Consider the following 23,900-nt stretch of genomic DNA (forward strand, 5'->3'; position numbering starts at 1 on the left):
TGATTCTTAACCTATAGGTTATGGCCCTTTTAAGGGTCAAACAACCCTTTCACAGCGGTCTCATATCAGATATCCTGCATATCAGATATTTGCATTATGATTTACAACAGTAGCAAAATTACAGTTATGAAGGAGCAGCGAAAATAATCTTATTGTCAGGACTCCCCCCAACATGGGGAGCTGTATTAAAGTGTCGCAGCATTAGGAAGGTTGAAAACCTTCCTAATGTTCTAGAAGCTTTAAATATTACACATAGCTGCTATAAGAGAGCCAGAGATAGAATGCCTCAACTCCCAAGCATTTCTCAGCTCCACCACCCTGTCATCTAGAGGATGATTGACAAATCTGCTGTTTCCGTTCACTGCTTCTTCCTTTCTCTCTCTCTGCTTTCTTCTTTTTCTCTCCTTCTTTCTTTCTGCATTTCTTTAGTTACAGAATGTTCCTAGTAATTAATAGAAATTGTACACTACAAACTCCCTATATAATGAGTATACATTTTATCTATATTGTATATCTGTATTAGAGCAGTTATCAAATGAATATTCAATATAATTAAAATGACCTGCCAGAAACTTAAATGTGTGAATGAATAATTAATCCTTAAATTGTGCTGAAAGGTTTCTGCTTTCATCATCAAATAAAAATATCTTAGGATGTACTTTTGATGGACTCAGTGGCTGGAATTATTAATTTGAGACGTGTTTGCAGGCATTCCACCCTAGGATTCATTCTCTGTGTATCTTCCTTTGAGAAGCAGTCAGGGCAGTGAGCAGCCTGTAGGGTCAGGGTCGAGTGGTCGGCTATGAGTCCTTACCTGCTTCCTGATCTGTGACCAGAGCTTTGGGTTAAGTGTTGTCTCTGTGAAGTGTCATCCATGGAGCGAAGCTTAAGTAGCATCTTGGCATATCATTTTCCTCCTAGGACTCTTCTGAGGATTAAAGTAGCTGATACCTACACAGAGCCTAGAAAAAGTCATAAACTGGGGGTTGGGGATTAGCTCAGTGGTAGAGTGCTTGCCTAGCAAGCACAAGGCCCTGGGTTCGGTCCTCCGCTCCAGAAAAAAAAAGAAAAAAGGAAAAAGTCATAAACTGTAGTAAAACTGAAGGCTAAGCTTCCTATTGGGTTCATCTAACATTGTGGCCATGGCCAGGCATCTTAAATGCTCTTTCATTCTTCTCATCATCCTCATTCCCCATCAGCACCACTGTTAATTTTGTTGCAGATTCTCCCTTGTTCAGAATGCCCTTTCTGCTGTCTGCTCCATTCCTTGACTTTTTTTCCCTGCCTATCCTTCAGCAAGTTACTTTAGCTGTGATTTACTAGTAGACAAGACCTCTTCTTGGTCCACAGGAGCATACTTATTTCTTAACAACTTAGCATGCATAATTATTTCTATAATTTTGCCTTCTTCCCGTTTTAGTTTCTAAAGGAGGGGTGGCATATGCCTTATTATGTCTATAAGTCCCCCTCCATAAGACAGTAAAACAGAGAAAACCTTTGTTGAATGCTGGTATACACCTGGGTTTTTTTTTACAAGTTGTTAAACCTTATAACATCTTCATAACAGACAGATATTTTCGTCCCTATCAGACAATATGGAAACATGGCTTATTTGTCCAACGTCCCCAAACTATTAAGTAAGGGGGCCAAAATGTAAACTAAGTTCTGTCTGCTTACACAGCCAGTGCTCTGGCCACTGCACAGGGCACTCAATATTCATTTTTAAAATAAATGAATATTTGATTGATAGCTTTGCCAACCAATTCAACGTAGTCAGCAACAAGGGATGCCAAAAATAAATGACTATTTTAAAAAAGGAATGAATTTTATACACAAGATAGTAGATGCTTTTGTATTTATGTTGTTCAGTGTTGGTGACAGAATTTTATTGCTGTCATGATTTGAGAAATAAAGCTAAAAGAAATACTGGTGCTCGTCAGAAATATGTACTGATATATCCAGAGGGCTAAATACTCATGAATAAGCTGCTGATGATAGTGGACAGCCACTATGAAGATCTCCAGTGATTATAACAAGTAAGTTCTCAACTCAGAAACATGACTCAAGGTGAGCAACATGGGTTGATTGTTTCAGTGTTGAACTAAATCACATTGGATCACAGTTTCCATTTTCCTTCTCAAAGGAGATTTAGCTTGTAGAACTGCACGTAAAACCTGAGGTCTTTTTTCCCCTCCCCATGTGACCATTTCTGATTTGTTCAAAAAACAGCAAAACCTTTTGTTAGGGACACAGCCACAGGGAGAGACAACACTCGAGAGCATTCAGCAGGAAAGATTCAGATTCATCCAACAGACAGATAGGAGACAGACAAAAACATGAGGTCTTTACTTGGCTATGATTTTCAGTGAAGGTTTTGAGATCATTTGAAGAAAAGAAGTAAATTTATAACTCAGATTTATAACCAAGACCAGGAAAGTTGTGAGATGTCAGAGGGACAAATCCTGGATTCTTGTTTTATTCTCAAATTCTTCTATTGTCTTTCTTCTTCTATCTCTGCTTATCTTAGTTATTTTCTTTCAGAAGATTGACTTTTTCATTATCTATGCTTAAAACATTATTATAAACAACAAAAGACTGAGCTGCTGTCGTTTGGAGGGCAGGAAGCATGTACCTTCTGCATATAGGCTTTAATCCAGAGTTGTATAAAAGCATTTAAGGACAACAGGTAGTTGTGCATCATGACATACAGCTAAAATGTCAGCTTTCTGGAAATTGACACAGGAGATTTGCTGAAACCCAGGAGTTTGTCCCAGCCTGTGCAATATGCTAGGACCTTTGTCTTAAAATTAAATAAAATAATAAAATAAAATAAAAATATGATAGGTAGATAATGTGAATAATATAGACCCATAGTTTATAAGTTGTACAGAAATAACTGAAAATATGCATACTAAACAACTCAAATGGGATAAATGAGTGGTATTTTTTATCTTTTTAAAAATGTCTTCAGCTTTTGTGTAGTAAATAAATATTGTTCTTCTATGTATAAATAATAGCTATTACTAAAAACAATATGTGACTTCTCTGGAGCTGTCTTGTTTCATACATCTAACTTTCGTAACAGTATTCAATTGTATCCACATGTAATTAAATCACATTAACAGCAAAAAACAATAATAAAGGCAACTTTTGAACATATGTACCTTGGTAAAGGTAACCTGTTTTTCATGAACTTGTACCATTCATTCTTCCCTGTTAGAACATGAGATAGCTGGGAGATGGCTGGCCTGATTAAGTGCTGTGGTACATGAATGAGGATCTGTCTCATTCCTCCAAGTCCATATTAAACAATAACAACATCAACAAAAACCTGACATGCTTTTATAATTCTAGTACAGGGGAGGCAGAAAGAGACCGATTTGTGCAGTTTCTGAGTTTTAAGCCAATAAAAGGCCCTATCACACATTTTTAAAAAAAATATATAAATAGTACCTAATGACTAAATATGACACTGAAGGTTGTCTTTTGACCTCCACATATATGTGCATTATACATACACATACCTACTCACCTCACACACACATATGTACACATGATCATACATGTGCTTGTATACACACAGTAGAATACTAGATAGTTAACCTCATTTACAGATCAAGCAACTGCAAACTTGGTTGAATATGTGTAATGTCTCATAGCTGCTCATAGGTGCAATCGGCAATCCAGCAGTAGTAGGTGTGACCCGAGGCTGACACTCAGCCTCTGTGTCACCTCAGCTGAGTTCTTCTCTTTACTGCTGCTGCTCTCTGATCCTGGTCTTTGTCCCTAACACATCCATCTCTCAGAGAAGTCAAACATCTTATTCTTCATCACTTCTTGAACTTTGCATTCTTTAGTTTTTAATTTTTTAATTAGATTTATCTATTTTATTTTATGTGTGATTGTTTTACCTGCATGTATGTTATTCACATGCATGCTTGGTTATGGATGGATATGAACCACCATGTGAGTGCTGGGAATAGCACCCAGATCCTCGGTAAGAGTAACAAGTGCTTTTAAACCTGTGAGCCATCTCTTCAGCACTACTTTGGCATTCTTAGGGGTTTATTTCTGTAATGAAACAAACAAAATTTTTGTTCTTCAAAATTTCTGCTAAAAATGTTCATACTGGAAGTTATCCTGGGTGGTGGTCACAGTAATGCATGCCTTTAATTCTAGCCTCTGGGAGGCAGTCAGGCAGATCTCTGTGTTCGAGGCCAGCCTGATCTACAGAACAAGTTCCAGAACAGCCAGGACTACACAGAGAAACCCTGTATTGAGAAAAAAAAAAGGTTTTATTTTATCACACTCAAGAATTTTAATTGCTGTTTGTCTTGCTTCAGCATGTATTTCAACTCATATATGATCTGTGCTCAGACAGTGAGCAACTTGAGGGGAAAAGTAGATTCCATGCACTGTTTATGTTCAATAGCACAGTTTATATATTAAAGATTGTTGGCTACAATAGTAGCAGCCATTGTGTAATCATTGTCTTCCATTCATGTGAATGAACATCTAAATCAAGAGTCCCTGGGAGACACATCTTGTCACCTTGGTGGCATAAGCACATGAGATTATTCACAGCAGAGCATCCTATGATAAGAGAGCAGTGTGTATTTCCTGGACTTGGCCTTTTTCTTTGCTGACCACTTCCTCTTTTCTATCCTTTTATTTAGGACTCTGTAAATACAATTGGGTTCATTTAACTCTATTGATTCATGTAATTTCTAGACAAAAATTACAAACCTAATCATCAAGATGACATGTAAGTTCATATAAGTTCTAGGCAAAAACCAAGGTAACCTAAGATAATTTTTTTCATAATTTCATTTTCTTATGCAATTTTGTTGAGATTTTCTTTGTTTCCATATGGATTATTTTGTAAAGGTAGAGTATTAAAAATTAGTATTATTATCCAAGTAAGAGATCAGTGCAGTGATTTCTAGAAAATGTAAGCCAACATTTTTGTGCATAAGATACTTAGGCATGTAGTCATACTTCACCACCTAGAAATTAAAAGTTTGTTTGAATTTTCGTTAATATTTCGTTAATATTTTATGCCAACCTTACTTGAATTCTACTAGGCAAGAGATAGAAGGTGACTGTAGCTGGAGTTTTCTCCATTCTGCCCAGGCTTGCAGCCACTCAGACCCAAATAAACACACAGATGCTTATATTAATTAAAACTGTTTGGCCTAATGGCTCAGGCTTCTTGCTAGCTAGATCTTACACTTAAATTAACCCATAATTCTTATTTATATTTAGCCATGTGGCTTGGTACCTTTTCTCAGTTCTGCCTTCACATCTTGCTTCCTCTGTGTCTGGCTTCCTCTTCCCAGAATTCTCTTCTCTGCTTGTCCTTCCTATACTTCCTGCCTGGCTACTGGCCAATCAGTATTTTATTTATTAACCAATCAGAGCAACAGAGTGATATCCACAGCAGGTGACTCTTGTCATTGTCACCTGCTTCTCTCTCCTCTACAATGGAGAGCAGGAACTCTAGAGTTAAAGCTCTATGTGTACTTTGTTGTCCTTGTGCAGAACAAGTCCTTTTATGGAGGGCATGTGTTTTCCAAGGAGACGGCCATCCACTCAAGGTAGATACATGAGACATCCCTGCTATACTGATGCCATTGTTGAACTTAGCCTTCATTTATAAAATTATATACATCTTAAATTCATAATATATTCTGCTAAAACTGCGGGGAGACTCCTAATTATTTTCATCTTTTCCATTACTCAATTACAAATTTCACCTATTTTCTATACACATTCTTGTGTCTATGCCTTAACCCAAATGTAGTCTTCTAAGAGTGGTTGGTTTTGGAGACTCCTCATTCTCTTAAGGCTGGCATGCCTTGTGTTTGCTAGTACACACATGTGGTAGTGCCTGCCATGTTCTGGCATTTCCTCTGGCTTTCCTGTCCTAGTAGTTTTTCCTTAAATATTTCACTGCTCTGTATGGCACAATCACTCACTATCTTTCCACCTTGCCACTTTGTTGCTGGTTCCCAGTTGACTTCACTCGAGTTCTGATAAACAAGATATTTTGCGCCTAAGTTATTACTGAAAGTTTGAGAGATGGCAATATTTAAGTTTGAAGCCCAGCAATTACTAATCTCCTTAAATGAAAGGAAGCCCCCTTCATTTTTTTCCTTTCCCCTTGTCTTCTGTGAACACCTGACTTCCTGGACATGGCTTTTGTCCTACAGGTAAATGGGATATTTGAGCTCAGAAGTGTTCTTTTAACCATAACTCCCATCCAGCTGGCTGATTTAGAACTCTTCCTCTGTGCCTACTTTTTGGACAGTGCAAATACTCACATCTTCTAAAGCCAGTTCTTCAGCTGCACCTGGATGTCCTCTGCTCCATCTTTCCTGCCCACCGGAGTTGATCTTCTAAGCTCACTAGTCACTTTGATTCTCCTGGCTGAGTCCTCTGCTGTGTGTGTCTACAGAGAACTTCTGAGTAGCAGCACTGTGATCTTCGGTCTCTGTTCCTGGGGCTGTGAGGTGGTGCTCATGGAGAAAAATCACACAGTGGTGCCTGCGCTGTCTACTGCAGAGTGGACCTGAGTCAGCGCTGTTGTGGTCTTGTGTTTTCCTCAGTCATCACTGTCCTCTTTTCCTTGACGATTCTTGACTTTAGCGTCCCTTCTCAGTCACTGACAGTCATAACTAACACTGTCAGAGTTAGACCACTGTAGATGAAGTCACTTTATTTCACCATCCCAACTCACTAGTACACGTTTACGCAGACTCACCACTAACTCTTCTTTTTAGTATCAAAGCATGAGTTTCTCACTTTAAGTCTCTGGATTCTTCAAAACCATCCACTTTGGTGTTGTCAGGAATTTGTATCTGTCAGTTTTGTTTTCCACACCACCCTACGATTTACATATTTCCATAAAATCCACACACATGCTTAATTTTCACTCACAGTAAAATGATAATAGTTCTCACTTAAGTCTTTAATCCTGCCCTGTCTTTCCAGCTCAATCTTCCTTAAATAAGTTTCTCAAAAGAGCTGTCATTTGCTGCCATCCCATCATCATTTGTTATTTATGTTTTCAGGATTTTGTTTGTTTGTTTTAAATCTGGTTTCTGCACTACTGATTGATCCTGAACTTCTACTCTGGAATATCACAGTGCCCCAGGATTTGGTCCTTGTACTCTGTGTCCTCATTATTACACTCACCTGGGTAGTTTTGCTCCTCTGTTTGCCTTTTATAAACACATCCTAAATTGTTCCTTTGCTACCGCTCTTTACTTACTGACTGAGACACTATGATCTTTCCTTCTTATGTCCTTGTCACTTTCACATCACTGACACTGCAGACAGAATTCTACCTGTCTGACTACCCATACTTCTATCTATCCTGTATCATTTTTCTAACTCTCTGATAAATATCTCCGTTTACATGACCTCCAGGTACCGTGTATTCAGTGAGTATAAGGCTGACCTTTTAGCTTTCTTTTGAATTGTCTTTTCTTCCTTTGTTTAGTGATTCTCTTGTCATATCTTGGCCCAGTTACCTAAAGAAGTCCAGATTGCTTGGCCCTCCTCCTCAGTCCTGCATTCAGTCTGTTGGCGAATCGTGTTCCTTTTGCTCCCAAGTGCTCCTGATTCATGCAGGTCCTCTGCTGGACCGTTACCTGCTGCCATACTCATCCTTCTCACTGTCCTTCCGGTGGAGCATGCTCAGGCATGCATCATCACTGTAGCCTGGCTGTCTCTCACAGGTTTTAGTCTCCAGTTGATTTCTTCTTCTGGGAATTCCGTGAGAGACTGAGTTTGGTGCTTTGCCTCTGGCCTTGTATCAGAGAGTAATTATCTCAATGTACTGCTTAATAAACAGGTGCAAAAATATTAAGTAGAAGTTTGATGGAGAAGAAAGGAATTATTCTTAAGCATAGCAGAATTAGTCCTTAAACCCTTAATTGCAAAGTGTTGATGACCATACATGTGAGTAGGGGTGTATTTCCATACATGTGCGAGACAGCCATAATCCATGGGCTACTGGGTTTGGAGATTAATTACAGAAAGAACTGATGTGGTGAACCTGAGCCATGAGGAAAATCATTATAGTTTTTTTTTTTTTTAGAAGAAAACTTTATAGCTTCAAGAATGGTAATGTACAATTGTGTGTGATGGCAAATATGGTATTGTTATTCTTTTTATTACATTTATTATTTCTATTGTTCAGGGAAATATAAATGAGTTTTCTTCAGCTATCCACAAAACACAGTGGGATAGATCATAATTTGAAACATGTATTGGTATGCAAATGCAGAAATTACACATGCTGAAATAATAAAAATACCTAGAATAATAATACATAGTGATTGCTGAGTTCAATTGTGTGCCAGACACTGACACATGGCCAGCGATGCGCATGTTCAGTTTTGTTCAGTGATGCTGCAGGCATTCAGGAACCTGCTTTTTCACAAAGAGGAAACTGAGGTGTTTGCCTTTTGCCATCAGGGAGCTAGTGTGGTGCAGAGGCTGGACTATCAGCCAAACTCCAAATCAGTGCCCTGACCAGTGGCATCTCAGCCCCGAGTCTACTCTTCTTCACGTGCTCTTTGGCTTTCTTTTCTCTTGTTCTTATTTGTAACCAGGTGAAGCCACAAATTCATAGTACAATGCTAACATAATTTGGCTATACCACACATTTCTTACCTCAAAATATTGTCCATATTCCTAGCTTCCAAATTAGAAGATTGACATCATGATATCTATAAACTATTATCCTCAAAGGCAAGCATTATTTTAAATCAGATATTTTTTAAGTTATTTTCATAATTTTTAAATTCAAAACAGTTGTCTGTGTTTGACCGCCTTTGATGACCAGTATTTATTTCATTTTTCATTACTTGTTGTGTGTGGTGTATGCATATGTACTTGTTCATGTGTATGTACCTGTGTGGGTGGGTGCATACATACTTGTGAAAGCTGGAAGGGACATCAAATGTCTTTCTTTATTACTTTCCACATGGTGTGTGTGTGTGTGTGTGTGTGTGTGTGTGTGTGTGTGGCAGGAGGTCCCCCACTTGGCTAGACTGGCTAGCCAGTGAGCTCTGGGCATCTTCCTGTGTCTACGTCACCCCTACTTCGTCACTACGATTACTGACACACCACCATCATGTCCAGCTTTTCCATGGCTTCTAAAGATCCAAATTCAGGTCATCATGCTTACCAGGCCAGCGCTTTACCCAATGAGCCACCTCTCCAGCCTCATTATTTAAGACAAAGGTTAGTTATTTTATTTATGAGAGAAAACGTCTCTTTTTGTAAGTCTTACATTGTCCTGAAACAAATGTATAAATACAAATGTATACATACATAAATAAAACTTTAGTATTGGTGTACATTTGCTGTACATAAATCTACTTCACATATATATTTACATGAATGAGACTATACACAGGCAAAATGTGTACCCTGTTTAACAACAGAATTCAAGGCTTTCTTCCATAAGACAGTTGTTATGCAGAAAACTACAAAATCAGAAGCAGCCTTTAAGCATAGACAGAAAAAGAATAAAACAAGCTTTACTTCTTGAGGTAAGGAAATGTTTAAAATATAATCAAACAAAAGGACAACATATGTCTCTTGAGAAATCACTTAGCTTTCTTTCCATTCCATAGACATGATGTGGAAAATGAGCAGATTAACCCTCACAGTTAAGAGTACTTCTTACATCCTTAACCTTTCATAAAGGTTATTTTTATCCACATTTCAGTAAAGATGTCTTGGATGTTTGGTGCTTTGGATGAGTGAGACTTTGGGGTGCTGTCCAGCTGTATTGTGACCACCAGGAGCTTCTGTATGATTCCTGAGCTCAGGCAGAAGCCTGGCTGGCTGAGGTTTTCACATAGTTCCCATTACTAAGGAAACCAGTCGTTTTGTCTGAACATGCTCTGAATGGGTGTCTCATTTGAAGTCTGGTGCTCAAACCATGAGGATTGCATTATGGAGCCAAGAAAGAAATGAGGGGAACAAAAACTATTTGGAAATGCCAGCAAGCATTTACAAAACGTGGCACTGTAATAACGTTCCACGAGACAGAAGGTGCATTTATTTTTTGCTGCATTCCAGGTTATTTGAGTGTTATAAAAGCACATTCCTTTGCCTGCCCACGTAATCAAAACAAGCAAAGCAGATTCTCTCCTGACTTGTTCTTAATTCCCACCCTTGTTAGGGTCTCACTGAGAACTGTGCCATATAGCATGGGACGGTCAGAATATGGATTCTCATATTAGTGGAGATTTGTTCTGTTGTCTTTGTAAGTAAATGGTGTGGTACTATCTCTGCCAGTAAACAAACACATGTTCAAAGTCAGACTGCAGCGTGCAGTCTCCAAATTGTCACTGTTAAATTCAGAATGGCCTCTGCAAACCAATGCCTGGTGCTTGATAATGCGCAGTGATTGGATGTGGAGTGAGAGAACAATGCTCCCGGGAGGGTCTTCTGTCCTGGAGCTCCCACCAACACACAGATGCTAACTGATTTTGTGTGTGTGTGTGTGTGTGTGTGTGTGTGTGTGTGTGTGTATTCAGCCTCAAAGGAGGGATTTATGGAACTCTGCATTCAGCCTTCTCTTTATAGCTTTTCCCTACCGGTGTTTTGACTTGGCCATTTAACATCCCATTAAAGGTGTTTCAAGTGCTGTAGTGAAACCCATTCCAAGGAGAAATAGGACTATGGACTCGGAGAAGAGGCCTCAGTATGTTGAGCTACTTCCCTGCTTTCAGATTCATCCAGATTGAGAAATTAATAAGCTTTGTACATGATTTGCTGCTTTGCTACTTAATCAACAGCCATGGCAGTTGGGTGACCTCTTGGCACTGGAGTTTATGATTGAATGAGATCTTTGAACCTGAGCGTTAGCCCTGTGCTGCAGACAGTCGCCATGTGCCTACATTGCTCTAGTCTCTGGAGCATCCCTGTCATACAAAGGTGCTAAGGGAGCGAAAACCTGGAAACATTGGAGTGCAAGCAGTTTCTTCCTTTCATGGATCCTTCCAGATCAATAGAAGAAGCTTAATAAATGTGAAAAGCCAACGGCTGTGTTGGAGAGCCTTATTTTTTAATCCCCATGTGTGGCACTTATCTGTAATCCCAGAGCTCTGAAGCAGAAGAAAGAGAAACGTGAGTTCGAGGCAGCCTGAGGTGAAAATGAAAGTTGGGGGATTTTCTTGTTTGTTTTCAGATTCTTTTTTCTTCTAGTCATTTAAAATACATTGCCATTTACACACTTTTACTAAATATATATTTTAAATATATACCTTTTTAAAATCTGGATTTTTTTATTACACTCAATTTATGTATTTGTGTGTGTGTGTGTGTGTGTGTGTGTGTGTGTGTGTGCGCACACCATTTCTCAAAGCATGTTTGAAAGTCAGAGGAGACCTTGAATGAATGAGTTTTCTCTTTCTACCATGCAGGCCCTGGGAATTGAACTCACGACTGTCAAGGTTATCCATAGACTCCTTTACCTGCTGAGCTCTATACTTTTTTCATATTTCTATCAGATCAATTTAAAAATCCCAAATAGTAGGACTGACTAGGTGTGCCAGTTAGTGTCTGTTGACTTAAACTAGAGTCACCTAGGAGGAGGGGCCTTCAACTGAGGGATCGCCTCCGTCAGATTGGCCTGTAGGCATTTCTGTGGGAGTATTTTCTTGATTAATGATGAATGTAGGGGTGCCAGTCCAAATGCTGGTGGTGACGCCCTGGGCAGCTGGTCTTAGGTTAGATAAAAAAGAAACAAACAAACAAACAAACACACAAAAAAAAACAAGTGGAGCAAGTCATGAAGAGTAAGCCAGTAAGCAGTGTCCTTCTGTGGTTTTTCCTTCAGTTCCTTCCTCCTTTTTCCTGCCTTGAGTTCCTGCTTTGGCTTCATTTGATGGGAGACTATAACCTGTAAAATAAATCCTGTTCTCCCCACGTTGCTTTTGTCAGTGTTTTATCACAATCACAAGTAAACTAAGGCAGTAAGGGTAAATTAAGTTCTTTTCTAGGCAGTAAATGAGGAATGCCTAACATCACTCAAAGCCGCTCGATTTGAATCCATGAACAAAAGGAAGTTTATTCGCAGGAAAGTACACAAATACTTATCCTATCACTAATACCCTCAGTAGTTCTGATTACGAGTCTTCAATTCATTTAGCAGTGAACAGCCTGGGGCTGCCAGCTGTTTCTCATCTGCTCTGCCTACAGAGTGTTTACTCAGACTGTGTGTTTAGCAGTTTAGATACCATGGTTGCTGACAAAATTTTTCTAATGCTGAGACTTCTTGTGAAGTTTCTATTCTCAAAATGAATATGCATTGGATTCCTTGTGGGTAAAACTGTCAAGCTTTGACAGGGACCAGAATGTCTTCATTTTTTTTTATATTTGGTACTTAATACCCTATACCTGGGACATCTATTTTCATTGAGAAAGAAGAAATTAAACTGAATTAATTTGAAAAATATATAGACAACTCACAGTTCATAGATGACCGACCATCATGATGGTTATGATAAACAGCGCTGGTGGCAGTGGCGGAAAACTCATGGGCCACAGCCATGACTATCAGAGTTACAAAAAGCTTTATTAGAAAGAAGAAAGGGATAGAAGGGAGGAGAGCCAGGCCTGGAGAGAAATAAATATGGTGGGAGCAGAGCAAAGAGCAGAGAGGAAACAGAGAACACAGAGAGCAGAGAGAGAGAGAGAGGGTGGGGGTCCGCGTCCAGCTTTTTAGGTAGGTATGTAGTCGCCCATGCCCACTGATAATGTAAGACGCAAGACACAAGACCCCAAGCTGCACATATGCCAGAGTGAGGGCAGGATCCTAACACTTTAACCTGTCTTAATTGAGTGTTAAATAATGGAAACAGCAAATGCTTTATGTTTTTTAAAACATTCAATTAGCAAATTCTTAGTTTCCATTGTCATTTAAATCATCTGCAACTCCTTTGGAAATTGTGTGTGTGTGTGTGTGTGTGTGTTGTGCATATGTGAAAAATTGTTTTTAACATACTGAGTCAGATCTGATTCTCCATCTTGGCTTTGTTTGAAACTTACCACAGTTAAATTTGTGTTTCACTGTCATAATGGGAGAGCTCTCAAAATGTGTCGGAGTGCCAGAAACCATCAGATATTCTCTATTTAATTCTATTTCTGCTAGAAGCAATAAGGTCTCTAGTCCATTGCAATAATCACACATTCTGGGTAATATTAGGCTTGCTATTATTTGCAGGAATAAATATTAAGAACTTAAATGTGTTAGTAAACCAAAATGATAATTAAAATAAGAACAGAAATTAGGTATTAAAAAATTGGTTCTACATAGCTATATTTGTGAAGTTAGATGCTTAGTTAGAATTGTTGGAAATAGTTATATTAGTTAGTAAGCATGTGCTTTTGATACACTGTCACATGTGATTTGCAGCATTACATTAAGGCCCCAAGTCAAAATTTACTTTCCCAGGGTAGATAAAATTATGAGAACAATTAAAACATGCTCAATTTAAGTAAGAATAAATGTCCATTTTGAAGTGTTAGATTTTTTTCTTTATAAAGAAGTCATATTTAACTAAATGAAAATTGGTTTTGCTTCTATTTATTTTAAGTAAATAAAGGTAACTTCTAAGGCATCATAGGGATGGAACTCAGGGCATCAGGTAGGGTGGCAGGTGCTTTTACAGGCCAGGCCATCTCATGAGCCCTAGTGTTAACATTCTTGGTTCACATTCAAAATTGCTTTCTTGAAAGTTATTCCAAGTTTACATGTGTCTGTTTTCTTTCATGTTCTTTCCAGCATTCATTCATTCACACATCCATTCTTGGATTAATTCATTCATATAAGAAATGCATTTAAGCTGGGCATGGTGGCACACACCTTTAATCCAAGCACTTGGGATGCAGTGGCAGGTGGATCTCTGAGTTGAGACCAGGCAGGTCTATAATCTAGTTCTAGGACAGCCAGGGCTACATAGGGAAACCCTGCCCTGAAAAACAAATATAAATAAATAAATAAATAATTCAAATACCTGTCCAATTTTTGCTCTAGGTGTTTTAAATATACAGGCTGACAGAAAACATGTTGACTGATCTGCAATTTGCTGGGGGAGATGTAGTGGGAAGTGGACAAATTAGTCAATTATAAACTTGCAGATAAATGAGTCCAACACCAGTATGCATTGTTTTAGAAATTATAACAGTGTAATATCAAGTGAATCATAAAGAGACAAATAGTGATCAGAACAATGTTAAAGAGTTCACTCTTAGCAAATGAAGTTTTAATTCAGATCTGAATACTGAAAGAGGACGTGTGATGTCAAGACACCATTGAGAGCATTCCAGGGAAAGGAAAAGTGTGTGCAAAAGTCAGAGGCAAGAGTGAGCTTGGCATATGCTGAGGATAGCAAAGGCTGCTGGGGATGACAGTCAACACACAGGAAGTGAGAAAACCTGAGAGATGACTAATACAGAGCTCTCCTTTGGTCCTGCAGATCATGGGAAAGAAACAGTTTTTTAATTATAAATGGGCAGCCAGTAAATATTCTTAAGTAGGGCGCAGATACTTTCCTTTGTTGTGTGTGTGTGTTTTTTTTTTTTTAATTATGTATGTGACTATGTGTCTCTCTGTGTGTTTTTTTTCCATGTGAATGAAGGTTCCTGAGGAAACCTTAAGAGGGTATCACATGAAGCCCTTGGGATTGGGAGTTATAGGAGGTTGTGACCATGGGTCACAACGTGGGTACTGGGCACTGAACTCGGGTCCTTAAGAAGGACAGACCTACTTTTAACCTATGAGCCAAGTTCTCAGCCCTATATTTATCATTTTGTTGTTATTTTGATTCATGATTTCAAACACTGGTAGTGTACCATGAGGAGAATTGGTAGACAGTGGGTAGGAGTTGGGGAGAAGTACACGATAATGATGAGTGACCGTTATAGCTGAAGAAATGGTAAGAAACGCTGCTGTGGGATGTTCTGTATGGCAAATGTGTTGCTGATTAGTCAATAAATAAAACACTGATTGGCCATTGGCTAGGCAGGAAGTGTAGGCGGGACAAGGAGGAGAATAAAGCTGGGAAGTGGAAGGCTGAGTCAGAGAGACACTGCCAGCCGCCACGATGACAAACAGCATGTGAAGATGCCGGTAAGCCACGAGCCATGTGGCAAAGTATAGATTAATGGAAATGGATTAATTTAAGCTGTAAGAACAGTTAGCAAGAAGCTTGCCACGGTCATACAGTTTGTAAGCAATATAAGTCTCTGTGTTTACTTGGTCGAGTCTGAGCGGCTGTGGGACTGGCAGGTGAGAGAGATTTGTCCTGACTGTGGGCCAGGCAGGAAAACTCGAGCTATAAAACGCTAGGATTTCAAAGACATATTTGTTTATTTGTCTATCTATCATCTATCTATCTATCTATCTATCTATCTATCTATCTATCTATCTATCATCTATCTATCTATTTGTAATGGAGGTGGTGCTTATATACCACAGAGGATGTGTTGAGGTCAGTAGAAAACTTCATTGAATCAGTTTTCTGTCCACTTTTATCTGAGTTCTGGAGATCAAATTTAGGTTATCAGGTCTGAGCAGCAAGTACTTTTATCCACTGAGCCATCTTGTCAACCTTCTAAAGTTACTTCACATTCAGACCTGAAAGGACTACTGATGAATTTTAAGGAATATACAAAACAGATGGTTTAGACAAGAAGCCCACCTTGTGGTGCATGGTGTGGGTACCTAGCTGGTGAGGCTGTGCAGGTGGGTGGGTAGGGGTATTGTTCAGAGAGAGAGAGAGAGAGAGAGAGAAATGTTTAAATACTTGGATGTTTTCCTCAACTGTGATATATGTGATATGAGCATATCTTTGTCCTCATTAGATCTGTTCATCTATTTCCCTAAAGGCACACTCAAATTTGCAACAAAAGGGATTTCAAGAAGTAGATAGTATAATTTTGAGCTTTTTTTTTTAATTCAGCTGTTTTTCAGACATAAAATTATACAGCATGCAGAGGAAACACATAGTAAAAAAGCCCTATGTTGTGAGTTCCTGGACCAAATACAGTAAGCTAGGCATTTGTCTTGAGATAAGATTTTCTAGATTCTGTCTGAGCCACAGTGACTTAGCTCATGCAGTTTTCCCTAGCTGGAGGAGAGACCCATTCAAGTGTTAAGGCCTAGCTGGATAAGAAAGAAAAACAGGACATGGTGGAAAGCAAAGAAAAGCCTTTGCCTTTTGTATTTTGTGGGAGAGGAAAGAGAGGAGCTGAGCCTGAAGCATCTGGAGAGGCTTCCTGTAAAGTCACCTTACAGGACTTTGTAGCAGCTGAGCAGGTGCAATGAACAGTACCGTTCTTTAGGTCTCATGAAGCATCTCTTTGCTCTTCTGTTGGTTTTATGCCACAGTGGAGCAATCTGAGCACAGCACAGAGTCAGCCCAACTACTGCAAAGGTAATGTCAGGATTTAGCTTTCCTGAGCCATGAAAGGCGAGTAGCAGTGACAGGGAGAAGAGTCCCCGACCAAGAGGTTGGACTGGTTTCTGAGCTCCAGGCTGAGAAGACACGTTCTTCTTTCCGGAGAGTGTTGTCGGTGGAAGCCGAGCTGAGGCTAGCAGTGCTGAAAAAGAATGAGCAGGCTCTGAGCAAACCAACGGAGGTCAAAATTCCAAGTGCAATCAGACAAAACAAACCCCTACAAAAGCGGTTTCACTACAGACTATAGCTGCTGCGAATGTCAGCAGGGCAAGCAGTACCCAAGTACCCGCTCAGTAGATGGCAGCTCTCCAGTGCTCTTCAGAGGTGTGAAGAGCATGCAGGTTATAGTTCAGTAGAGCTGGAGGTCAACTTGACACTCTGGATCTCTAACAGCATATCCAGGAGATGTTGACACTACTCACCCACACTTTGAATTTTGAGGAGCTGGCCCATACAAAAAAATTCTTCACATCAGTGGACCCCTTTTCTCCAGTACTGAAGCAGGTGGTATTTGAAGAATTAACCTCTTCTATCTAAGAGACAGTTAAATATTATTGGAATGATCCCTTAAACTATCAGATTAGACCAAAGTGCAATTGCATAAGACTGTTTGTTCCTTTTACTAATTTTCCTGACAGTTACCCTGTAAGATGAGAACAATGAACTTATAAACAAAAGTGAGACTTTCTTTTTCACCTTTATCTATTTTTAAAAAGCATGTTAAGTTCTAGGTTACCTTCAGCTCAAATCCATACATTCCACATTTTAGATCTAGAACCATGGAGCCCAGAGTTGGCATAAGTTTAGAAGTCATTTATACATCTTTAGATGAATAATCTGAAGAAAGAATATACATATTAACATGGCCACAGTGGAAAGATAGCCCAGGAGAGGAGAATAAAAGCACCACCAGCAAAAAACAGCAAAAACAAAGCCCCAGAGGTGCTTAGTGTTAGGGAAGTCTAGTCAAATATTGTTTTCAAAAGGAGAGGAGCAACTGAATATTTTAAATATTCCTACAATTTTGAGCATTAAATCAGTGTGTTGGCCATCAAATTCGGCAAGTACTAATGTAGTTTATGGCACACATGAATAGAACTTTGAAGAGTCTGGAAACAAACTATATCTTAGGTGACCCTGGAATTTCTCTGCTCTGTGATCCTGACACTTACTGAGCTCCACGGCTGGGTTTCAAGATGGTCAGTCTGCTCCCGCTCCTCTTTGCTCTCTGTATTTCTGTGGTTCTCATTAGTCACCTCTATATGGCCAAATTGCCCCAGATTTCTTTATTCTTAAATATTCTATAGAAACAGACTTTGTCTGGTGATTTTTGGCATTTCTGTTTTTGATCATAGCCCAAATCTTTGCAAATCTACCCTTATTGCTAAAATCTGATATATGATTACAGTCTTGGCTAGAACCAGGAGTGAAGGGAAAAAAAAATAGTGTTCAAATGTTTCCAGAAGTTAAAAACACACTTTAAGAAAAATCGGGATTCTGTCCCCCTCTTTGCTGAATCTAGCCCCATTAACAAGAACATTAGAACAGCGCCCGGCAGGTCTATCAGCGCCCAGCTGATGAGAGAGCTCTGCGAGCCAACTTCCGCTTCCCAAAGAAATCTAAATATTGTTCAGAGAATTCTTAGTTGGCAGAGGAACAAACATCTAAGCAGAAACATGTGCAAAAATGAGAAGGCTAAAGTTAGTCCTCGTGTGCCCATCTATTTTATACTTTACATGGGCCAAGATTAACTGGAGTTTCTTCTGAATCTCAAGAAATAGTCATTCCAGCATGTCTGGAAATATATCTTGCTTTGAAATATATTGTGAATATAATGCTTATGAGAAGCAAATTAGTGGTCTGTATGTTCTTTCAAGTATTTGAAAATGATACTCAGCCAAGGAGAAACTCAGGTATTTGATGCAGTGTTCTGCTGGGTGGAAAGTTTATAGTTCATGAGATAAATAACTGAGTGATTCTATTTCTACTCTCAAGTCATGCATTTGTTTGGGTGGACCATTAACCTTTCTGGGCCTTCCTTATTTACAAAATAAGGGAATGAATGCTGGGTATCTCTCAGATTCTTTCTAGCTCTTGTTTTATGAGTCTGTGGCCCAACAATTAAGATCACTGAATAAAGATAGGGCATCCAGAAAGTGTTTCTTACAGAAATGTAATTACCATTTGAATAGTTGACTATACAAGCTTGAACAATTAACAGAGGGCTCATTAAATATACAACACACACGCACACACACAAACACAAACACAAACACTGACACACTTATCCCAAATAGACCATTTCTCACATTTCACTTAGAGAAGCCAGAGGTTAATTGCTCCAGGAGGTTAGTGTACAGACCATTAGAAATAAGCGTTATCTTGCTGAGTGGCAGAGTTCTGCTTAATTGGTAACACAGCTAAGAAAACATGGAAAAGTCACCTCTATTTTAACAAATGACAAATGATGGAAGATAGCTCTCAAGTGGCATGGTAGACTCCCACACAACGTAGATTCCTAAAAGAAATGGTCTCAGAATAGCACTAATGATGCTGCTGTACGGAACACTCTTGTATGGAAGGCAGAGCAACTTCCAAAGAGGACACGATGGTTCCTTTCATTTGTTAGAAGAAATACGGTCATTGATGGATGAAAGCACATCATAGATGTGTATAATAATGGAGGCTGAATGGGAAAAAAACTCATCTCAGATAATCTTTTAATTAGTGTTTAGTTTTGAAAGATTTCAACCACGTAGAAAAGTCCGGAGACAGGAAAAAGAATTTCAATTAGAGTACTCTCAGCAGGTGGTGTAACACTGTAATACATCTGTGTCCCCCCATCCTCTATATTTGTGTATTTGCTTAAAAATGTATTTGCCCATGTGTTTACCCTATTGCTATTTTAATACCTGTCATTGCTGATTTATCTAAAAGTCAGTTACAGATATGACGCCTCCTAATGCTAATTCATTTCTAAGACATTCTTTTAAACAGTCTAGGTACAATGATCAAACTCAATGTTTAACATTGGTATAATACTATCATCTAAAATGTATTTTATATTCAAATTTTACCAGCTGTTTTCATATTGTTCCTTATAGCTATCCCTTTGTCCCAGTGGAGCACAGGGCTATGTTCTCAAGGCTCTTGAAAATCCTTTAAACTAAAATATTTATCCTTTAGCCAGGAAGATGGCATTGACTTTAAAAATTTTTTAGAATGTGTCATTGTAGGTTTCTCTAGTGAATGATTTTTCTCTTTTCATTTTTTTCTTCATTTATTTGTTTATTTAGTGGAGAGTGGGGGGCACATGCCACGTGGGCATGAAGAGATCCAAAGACAACTTGGGACAGTCAGTCTGTCTTCCACCAGGAGAGTTCTGGAATCAAACTCAGTTTGTTGAGTTGGGCAGCACCTTTACCTGCGATCTGTCCCCTGTGTCCAACTGAATGGGTTTTGTTTTGTTTTTTTCTGATGAATGTGTTTCCTCTGAATTGAACATGTATATCTTCATATCAACACAAATGTATCAGCGAGGCACCATTACTGCTCCAAAGACAATTATATAAGTAATAGTGTTGTCTTCCAGGTTTCTCCAGGGTACAGCTAATGGTTTTTTTTAATGTTATCTTTGTATAAATATTCTACTAATCAACTTTTGTTATTCAATTTTGATCAGCATACAGTAATGTTAACCCATGCGGTAATTTTATATCTGCTCACGATTCTTCCCTGAATCATCTCTATTATAGTTGTAAAAACAGTTGTGTAATTCCTTTTGTTACTGACATCTTACACTCAGGAATAGCTTTTTCTGTCTCTTTTTGTTTATTATAAGTAAAGACTCGTGGATTATTTACCTCCCACAATGAGTGGAAGTTATTGACATTGTTTATTGTTGTTCTTACATTGGCCCAGATTTGGCCAGTGCAAAGGATTTCCTTTTAAGATTCTCTTCCACTTACACTTGACCTTACATGGTTTTTGTTATAAATAGTTATCTGCCATAACAGAGTCTTCAGAAGTCTGTTATAAATTTTAAATCTTACTATAATTTTTTTTAACAAACAGTTGTTTTAAAGTGTACTTTGTGCAAATTCAGTAGCATTTAGTACTGTCATGGTTTTATGTACTCACCACATACAATAAGTCTCAAAATAATTTTTGCCATACCAAAATGAAAAGCTGGACTTATTAGCTGCCATTCCCCAGTGTCCTTTCCTTTTGGCTGTTGGCTCCCACTGATTGACCTCTATTCCTATGAATTTACCTGTTCTGGAAATTACATATAGATAAAATCATACGATAAGTACTCCTTTGTATCTGGGTCTTTTTGCTAAGGATCGTGTTAGCCTCATTCAGATGGCTGCATAGATCAGTATTTCACGCGTTTGGTACCTGAATTGATTTCTCTTGTTTCATATTTTATTTATCATTCATCGCTGATAGAATCTGGGCTTGCTTTCATCTTCTGGCTTCTGTGAACAATGCTACTTATCATATTATACAAGCTGCTTACGTGACTAGTTTTTGTTTTGTTAGGGGTATGCTTAGGGATGGAATTAATGGTGAAAAGGTGTTTAACTTCATTTACTATTTCCTGTGACAGATAGCTGAGAAAAACTTCTGGAGGAAAGAGTTACTTTTGCTCAGCTTACAGACATTTTCTTTCCTGGTTAGCTGACTCTGTGTTTCTGTACTGTGTTGAGAAAAAAGCTTGTGGCAGGGCTGGCTGTAGAGGAAAAGCTTCTCAACTCAGGGCCGCAGGAGACAGAGACAAGAGAAGCTGAGGAACAAGTGTGTTCTGGAAAGACATTCTCCAATGACCTAGTTCTTCCAATGACACCGTATCTCCTAAGTTTCTGCTACCACCCAGTAATGTTGTCACATTACTACTGTATCAGTGGATTATACATTGATGAAACAGAGCCCCCATGAGCCAGTTATTTCCTAAAAGTCATTTGCTATTAGCTGGCAATCAAACCTTTAACACTCTAGCGTTTGGGGGACATGTTAGACGTAAGCCATAGCATATAGTAATTCTATAGTTAACTTGTTGATAAACTACCAAACTGTTCTCCACGCTGCCTCCAACACTCTGCATCAACACCCCTCCCCAACTATATATGAGTGTGGCATCCTTTTATTGTTGTTGTTTTTAAAATTCTAATTATTCTAGTGGATGTGAAGTGGCATCTCATCATTTTCATTTGCATTTCTCTAATGACTAATTATGTTGAGAATCTTTTCATGTGCTTATTGGCTATTTATCTTTGGAGAAATGTTTGTTCAATTCCGTTGCCCATTTTTCAAAGTGGCTTGTTTTCTGTTCAGTTGGAAGAGGCTTTATATACTAAAAACTCTGAGTAATATGAAGCTTAATTTTCTTTAAAAGTAAATATATATATTTAAAGTTATATTTTGCTTTTGTGATTTAAAGAAGAAATTTGATTTAACAATAGTGTCAAAATATCAAAAAGGTAGCCGGGGCGGTGGTGGCGCACGCCTTTAATCCCAGCACTCGGGAGGCAGAGCCAGGTGGATCTCTGTGAGTTCGAGGCCAGCCTGGACTACCAAGTGAGTTCCAGGAAAGGCGCAAAGCTACACAGAGAAACCCTGTCTCAGAAAAAAAAAAAAAAAAAAAAAAATCAAAAAGGTAATACTTTCAAATTATCTAACTGCAATGTGAATATATATCTGCTTTTACATACAACAAATAGCAATAGGGCTAGATGTCCACATGCCTACAAGGCAATGCAAATATCATACTACATACTTGGTATCAAAGACACTGCTAACACAGCCCGCATGCTGTAGTACAACATTTTGGGGTTCCCCAGTGTTTAGCAATCAACGCTCACCAGGAAAAATCATTTTAAGGCATTAGCTTTTACTTGTGAAGGCACATTTGCAGTTTTTCTTGTATAGCCTAGTTTGCAAAAACAACTTCTTTAGTTCTTATTAATCATTCTTGGTTTCTTTTTTTTTTCTTTCTTTTTTTTGGGGGGGGGTTTCGAGACAGGGTTTCTCTGTGTAGCTTTGCGCCTTTCCTGGAATTCACTTGGTAGTCCAGGCTGGCCTCGAACTCACAGAGATCCGCCTGGCTCTGCCTCCCAAGTGCTGGGATTAAAGGCGTGCACCACCACCGCCCAGCGTGCGCCACCACCGCCCTGCCATTCTTGGTTTTTCTTAATCGAACATTTACAACTATGCATCCCTTTCTTGATAGACTGAACTGAATGGATAGCTTTCTTTCGTTAATGAAAGCTTCTTTGGACTTTACACAGTAATAGACATTTCCCACTATTATTTTATACCTAGCTCTATATTTCTGACAAAAATGTGAACTACTCTAAGAGCTGTGTTGTGGCCAATGTCTAGATCTGAGTTGTGAGGTTCTGGGTGATATGCATGACACCTGTGGACTGTCTTTGAAGAAGGGCATCCTGGATGAGCAGCTTGGGGGTGATTGTCGCCAAGTCTGAAATTTCGTTTGTTTTGTGAGGTACTGGCAGAGAGAAGAGGAGCTTTTTAGTGAGATGTTGTTCTGCCTTTGTGTCTAGCAAGTGATTCCATAGTACAGTCTGGAACAAGCTGAAGAGAACCCATCCTCTGTAATTCGAAAACTGGTCCTTCCATTTTACAAGTCTTTCTTGGTAGGAGACCAGTTTCTCATCTCCCCTCTGCAACTATCCCCTAAGTAATAATTGGCTGGGATCATTGCTGGAGAGTCCCAGGGCATCGTGGCTTTGTGGATATACACGAGTACATATGTTTTGGCCTCCAAACGCTATTTAACGTTTGTCTACATACTCATATGTTTTCTCCACTGTAGCTGGAGTTTTCTCCAGTCCTCCCCAGCACCATGGACCCTGCAACCACTTATAAAATAATCACTCAGAAACTTATATTAATTAAACTGCTGGGGCATTAGCTCAGGCCTACCACTGACTAGCTCTTACACTTAACTCAGCCCATTTCTGTTAGTCTATATGTTGCCACGTGTTCCGTGGCTTTACCTGTTGCCTTTACATGTTGCTCCCTGGACGGCAGGCTGGCGTCTCTCCCTAGACTTCCACCTTCCAGCCTCTCTTCTCTGTTTGTCCTGCCTATCCCATACTTCCTGTCTGGCTACTGGCCAATCAGCGTTTTATTTATTCACAACATACAGGACAACCCACAGCACACCACAATCATCAATCTCTAAGTAGCAATGGTCAACATATGAAACCAGATTCTGCTTTTAACCATAGAGTATTGTAGTTCTAAGACACATTAGATATTATATACTGTAACTTTTAAATTTTGCATATACAGAAATCTCATTGCTCTGTATTGCATACTGTTTTGTATTATTTCATTATTCCCCATTTTGCCAAATTTTAAAGGACACCCAGCAATCATCTG

General features: G+C 38.9%; 1 protein-coding gene across 4 annotated transcripts in view; it reads left to right on the forward strand.

Annotated features, from left to right (window-relative positions):
* Window positions 1–23,900, forward strand: part of Immp2l (inner mitochondrial membrane peptidase subunit 2) — an 858,278-nt gene that overhangs the window by 430,975 nt on the left and 403,403 nt on the right. The gene's annotated exons all lie outside the window — the stretch shown is intronic.

Source organism: Peromyscus eremicus, chromosome 14 (assembly GCF_949786415.1).
Source record: "Peromyscus eremicus chromosome 14, PerEre_H2_v1, whole genome shotgun sequence".
NCBI classification, from domain to species: Eukaryota; Metazoa; Chordata; class Mammalia; order Rodentia; family Cricetidae; genus Peromyscus; species Peromyscus eremicus.